Source organism: Helianthus annuus, chromosome 11, assembly GCF_002127325.2.
Source record: "Helianthus annuus cultivar XRQ/B chromosome 11, HanXRQr2.0-SUNRISE, whole genome shotgun sequence".
Taxonomy (NCBI): domain Eukaryota; kingdom Viridiplantae; phylum Streptophyta; class Magnoliopsida; order Asterales; family Asteraceae; genus Helianthus; species Helianthus annuus.
Window position 1 is genome coordinate 54623228 of NC_035443.2, and position 6000 is coordinate 54629227.

Genomic DNA, 6000 nt, shown 5'->3' on the forward strand with positions numbered 1-6000 from the left:
CTTTTCAAAAATTCAAAATTTGAAATTGGTGAATGTTCGAACAGGTTTTACAAGAGAAGTGCAAAACTTGACAACCAAAAGTGGGTTGTTAAGAAATCTTGTGATAGTTCTACCGATGATTCTGGTTTATCAAAATCAGAGGAGTTATCTTCTGGCGATGAATCTGATTCCACAAAATCAGAGGAGCCACAGGTTGAGGAAAAAGGTGAAAAATCAGTGCCGACTGTGGATGATGTGAATTTTCCACCACTTTGGGCTGAAAATTTTAAGAAGAAAATTGGTAAAGTTGAAATTTCAAATCAAATTTATTCTGATAAAAAGTTTTTGATGTTGAAAAGGCCTTTAATCCCAAAGTAAAACACATCTTTGGAAAAATGGTTGACAAGAAAGTCAAAGGGGTTAAAGAGTTCTATGAGAAGAAGATGGGAGGTAAGAAACCGAGTGTTGGTAACTCGGTATCACCCAAGGCTGGTCAGGCTTGGGTGGATATATTCTTTGAATAAAAACCTGACTTTTCGGAGTTCCCAGGTTGGTAAGAGTGGAGTAGGAATCGACGTCTTTCTTTGTATCAGGTTTGGATGATTTATTCTACAAGTGGTAAATCAAGGACATTAAGTTGTACTTGATTTTCTACTAATGATATGTTTGGTTTGTGAACCTACAAGTGGTTAAAAACAAAGTGATGAAGTGATCCCCTTTCCTACAAGTGGTAAAATCGACAAAACTTATTTTCCGGAAAAACCATTTTGATTAAAACAAACTTAAGTGTTTTGAAATCATAATGGGAAAATAGTTTGTTGAGAGGGGGAGTTCTGATTGTTTATGCCTAGTGGATGGCGAATTGAAGCGATTCTCATCAAGTTGTCAGAAAAATCCAAAAACATGATAAAACCAGAAAAATCCAAAAACATGATAAAATCAAAAATGAGTTTTGTTGAGAAAAGAGGAAATGATAGTACATCAGTGGACTATCACAACACGCTAAAGAATTGTAAAGTCTAAAATGTGATAAACAATCTCACTGCGGATGTGCCAGTAGGTTTTTATACATTTAGTAGATTGTGGTCGAGATATAAATATAAATTTCAAACTTGCTTATCTCGTGGGTAACATTTCTTGAATATACGGGTAACCCCCGAAATCTTGTGTGAAAGGTCCCTCTTTCTGAGATACTAGGTCTTTATACTCAGTGATATCTGTGGTATTATCCCGGGACTTCTGATTTTGCGGAAGCAATAGCCTAGTCCCCGTATAATACTTTGCATTTGCTGGAAATATAGCGCTGCCCTCAGTACAAAAAATGATGAAACATTGAAAAATGCTAATCATGTGTTGTTGAAGAAAAGATTCTCTAAAGGGAACACACCAAAAGTCGAGCCGTCATCTCTCTGCTGAATGGAAGTTCTGACCTGAGCTCTCACGGTTTCACATTTAACCCTTTACAGATATCATCTAGGTATATTCACCTGTAAGACTGAATATTGGGATCTGGATACGGGAGTATATTCAAGTAGTGGGACACGCGAATAAGTTTAAGTGCATAAAACACTAATCTCGTATCTCGAAACAGTTGAACTTTGTGTGAAAATTTAAGTGGATCAGTATACTGACAATCTAGGTGAATTGTTTAGAACTTAAAATGTCTAAAGCTTAACGGTGTTGGTGATTTGTCTCAAAAACTGATATGATCCTCTTACACAATCTCACAAAAATATTGTCTGTAAATATTTCTTTATTGCATTTCTTTTTATTCAAAAATTTCAAAAAGATTTTAAGTGTGTTTTAGCATAAAATTTTGAAAAATCCAAAAAGGTTTTCGACAACTGATGTAGAAAAGCTGATTTTCAAAATTCCTAGTGCTAAACATGATAGACAATTTGTGAGGGGGAGTTTGGTTGAAATAAAATGTTTTTCGTGCAAGCGGTTCATCAGAGTTTAATATGGTAATATCATTCTTTGATTGATTTTGTTTCTTCAAGTGGTAAGCAGAAATTACAAATTTGTCAAAATTTAAATTTGAGAAATTTATTGTGTGGTTGAGATTGTGCAGGTATGAAATCTGAGAAGAGCCAGGTTCTGATTCCTGAGGATTCTGTGATTAGAGAAAGCCAGATTTCGATCCTAAGCAGAAAAGTGAGTCAGGTGACGACCTTGAACCTATGAAAGCCAGACTACGATCCCAGCTTATCGAAAGGGGGAGTCTGTACATGCTAAAGAGCCAGGATATGATTCTTGGAAGCCTGTATTCTCGCAAGCTGCTGATGAACTTAAGGAATCAAGAGATCTGATCAAGAGAATTAGAAAGCTTGAGAGCCAGAGTAAGATCCTGATTCGTTAAAGATTCAACATTCGAGGGGGAGATTATTTGTTCTAGGGGAGTTGGTTACATTGTAAGATACTTCAAATGAAAAGCCCGAAGACTGATAAAGACTGAAGACGTTGAAGACTCGACACTTAAGACTCGTCAACATTCGAGGGGGAGTCTGTTGGTGCATACGTCTGTCGACTTCGTCTTGTATCGTGTCTTGTATTAAGAATGTTAGATCAGGGCACATAGTTCGAGATATATGTAATTCCGCTTGAACAGGGTAATTCCGCTTGAAAGTGTGTGCATGTAATTCCGCGCGGAATTAGATTCCGCTTGGAATCTAATATCGCTTGGAGCACCTTTCAAACGGAATTAAACACCTATATATACCTTACAAGCGAAATCAGTTGTAACGATTCCGGTTTCAGTGCCGAGCTGCTCCCGAAGTGTCGTCTCGCTGTAATTTGTCATCAAATCAATCATACGACAGTTTAAAGTGATATTCTTGCTGAATTTACCTCAATACGACTGTTTCCGCCTTTCGTATTGAGCATAAACTCTTCTGAATGACTCGTTCGGGTCAGCAAACGATCCTACATAACACTCCCCATATATACAAATGTTTTAAGTCTTGAATAGTTATGTGTATTGTTTGATGCTTGGATTCGAAGAATTTCGCAAGTGGTCGCAGTCTAATTTACGATTGTTTATTAGAATTCTTAATCTACTTTTTTTATATATTAAAAAATTGCTTCGGGGTATTTGAAATTTAGTAAATAAAATTAAGAACAAAAAACCCAAAACATGTATTATATGATGAGCAATCTTCGTGGTGGTCTCCTGAGAAGCAAGTGTAGCCTGATAGTGAACAACTTAAGAAAGACCTTGAAAATTCTGAAATTACTCTATGATTTACTGAAGATGATTTGTATGTTGAAGGTGAATCAACGGGTCAAAATAGTGAAGGGCAAGCTAGTACAAACAGTGAACCTGATAGCCAAGTCAGCCCCGGTCCAAGGCGATCTCAATGGGTACGTAAACCTAATACAAGATATGCTAATGTTGCCACTGTTGAAGATGTTTGGGCAGAACCTAGTTCGTTCGTTCGAAGAAGCTTGTTTGAAACAAGAGTGGTACCTAGCAATGCAGGAGGAAATGGAAGCCTTATATCGGAATGAAACTTGGGAGTTGGTCCCAAAACCTGATGGTGTGAAACCTGTGAGTTGCAAATGGGTATATAAGCTCAAACAGAAAGCTGATGGGTCCGTGGAAAGGTTCAAAGCTAGGCTTGTGGCTCGTGGTTTTTCCCAAGAGTATGGTTTTAACTATGAAGAGACATTCAGCCCCGTGGCTAAGTTAAACGGTTCGAGTGTTGTTAGCCATTGCAATGAGTAAAGGGTGGTCGTTAGCGCAAATGGACGTGAATAATGCGTTTCTTTACGGTGAGCTCGATCATGTGATCTATATGAATCAACCAAGTGGGTTTGAAAGTGAAGAACATCTGGAGTATGTGTGCAAGCTACAGAAAGCTATATATGGGTTAAAGCAATCACCGAGAGCTTGGTTCGGTAAGATTGCTGAATTTTTGGAGTTAAATGGTTTTAAACTAACCTATGCAGATTCAAGTCTCTTTGTCAAGAAATTAGGTGCACAAGTTGTAGTGGTTTTGGTCTATGTGGATAACCTCATTATTACCGGAGATGTGCAAAAAGAAATCACACAACTGAAAGCTAATCTGTGTGTGAGGTTTAAGATGAAAGACTTGGGCAGGTTGATGCGTTTTCTGGGATTGGAGCTACACTATAGTGAAGAAGGAGTACTGCTGCATTAGAAACAATATGCAACTGATTTGCTGCATAAGTTCAGGTTGTTTTCTTGTAAAGCTGCTGCAACACCAATGGACTCAAGCATCAGATTATATGCTACTGTTGGCAGACAACTTGAAGATCCATCCGCGTACAGGAAGCTGGTTGGGAGTCTGATATATCTCACACTTACAAGGCCAAATTTGTCATTCTCTTTTGGTATGTTAGGAGTCTGATAAGTCCTCTCTTAAGATAATTATCGAATTCAGTTGACACATACTCACCACCGTTGTCAGACCGTAAACACTTCACTTTGAACCCAGTCATCAATTCTGCATCGACTTCGAATACTTTGAACTTGCAGAAGAATTCACTCTTTTCCTTCATAAAGTAGATCCACACAAATCTTGAAAAATCATTAATGAAAGTAAACATGTACCAGAAACCTTGCATTGAAGATTGTTTTACTGGACCAAAAACATCTGAGTGAACAAGATCAAGGATGTTGGTAAATTGATTATTAGCGGACTTGAATGGAAGTTGCGTAGCCTTGCCGTACTGGCACCCAGAACATACCTCATCTTTATTTACCTCCAAGTCTGGCAACCCATTAACAAGTTTTTGTTTCACAATACGGTCCAACTTATCAAACCCTACATGGCCCAATCGCTTATGCCACAATTCTGCCGTTTGCTTCCCTTTAGCCTTCTCCACATACGCAGACTCTTCATTGAGGACATACACAGTCTCAGTTTTACATCCTTGAAGAATTGGAATTGACGAGGTTTCGAATTCTTTGAATAACTTGACATCCTTAGGCCCAAATAAAACATTATTGTCTTCTTCCGTCATCTGAGGCACTGGAATCAGGTTCTTTCTCATCCCTTGAACATGATACACGTCCCTTAAAGTCAACTCCTTCTTACTACTTCTAGAGGGAAACACAAAGTCACCAATGTTGGCTATCGGATGCTTTGAGTTATCTGCAATTGTTACAACCCGACTGCCACCATACTTAATTGGATTTTTTAGTCGATTTTTATCACCGGTGCGATGATTGGAACACCCGGAATCTACGATCCAATCATCTAGCCGGATTTTTTGTGTTTCAACAGTAGTAGTGAATGCTACTTCTTCTTCAATCTGGGCTACATGAGCTTTTACATCCCAGGCCTCTTCGTTTTCTACCGCAGCAGCATTACCTTCTTCATTCAGCTTCACCCGACAAGTCTTCGCCATATGGCCTTTGAGTGCGCAACAATGGCACTTAAATGGAAATCTCTTTCCACTAACATGGGGCTTTCATGTATCAGACGATTCACCCGGTTCATACTTTGTATTCTTTTCTCCTTGATCAGATTGCTTCGATTTGTCATTGTACCGATGTGAATTCCGGTATCTATTGCCTTGGTTCCACCTTCCTTTGCTCTTTGCTGCAAACAAGGCTTGGTCTTCAAAGTTTGGAGAAGTTTCAACGGTCAGGTTTACCAACTGTTTTGCTAAAGCCTCCTGGCTAGCCAACAGGTTCTCAAATTCACCTAATGACGGCTGAGTAGGCCACCCCTGTACCGCAACAACATAACTCCGGTACTCCGGTTTCAACCCGTGAATGATGATTCGTTTCATCCTTGTGTCTCCAATCACTGACTCCCGATCAAGATCACCGATTTCTCTACACAAGTTTTAACCTTATTAAAATACTGAGAAATCGAAATATTCTTTTGGGTTATACTAAACAGTAGGGGTGTTCATCGAATCGAATATCGAATTTTCGAATTATTCGAATCAAAATGTTTGAATAATTTTTATTTTTCCTTGAATTCGTATTCGATTCGAATTCGATTAAAACCTACCGAATTCGATTCGAATTCGTATTCGAATAAGAAA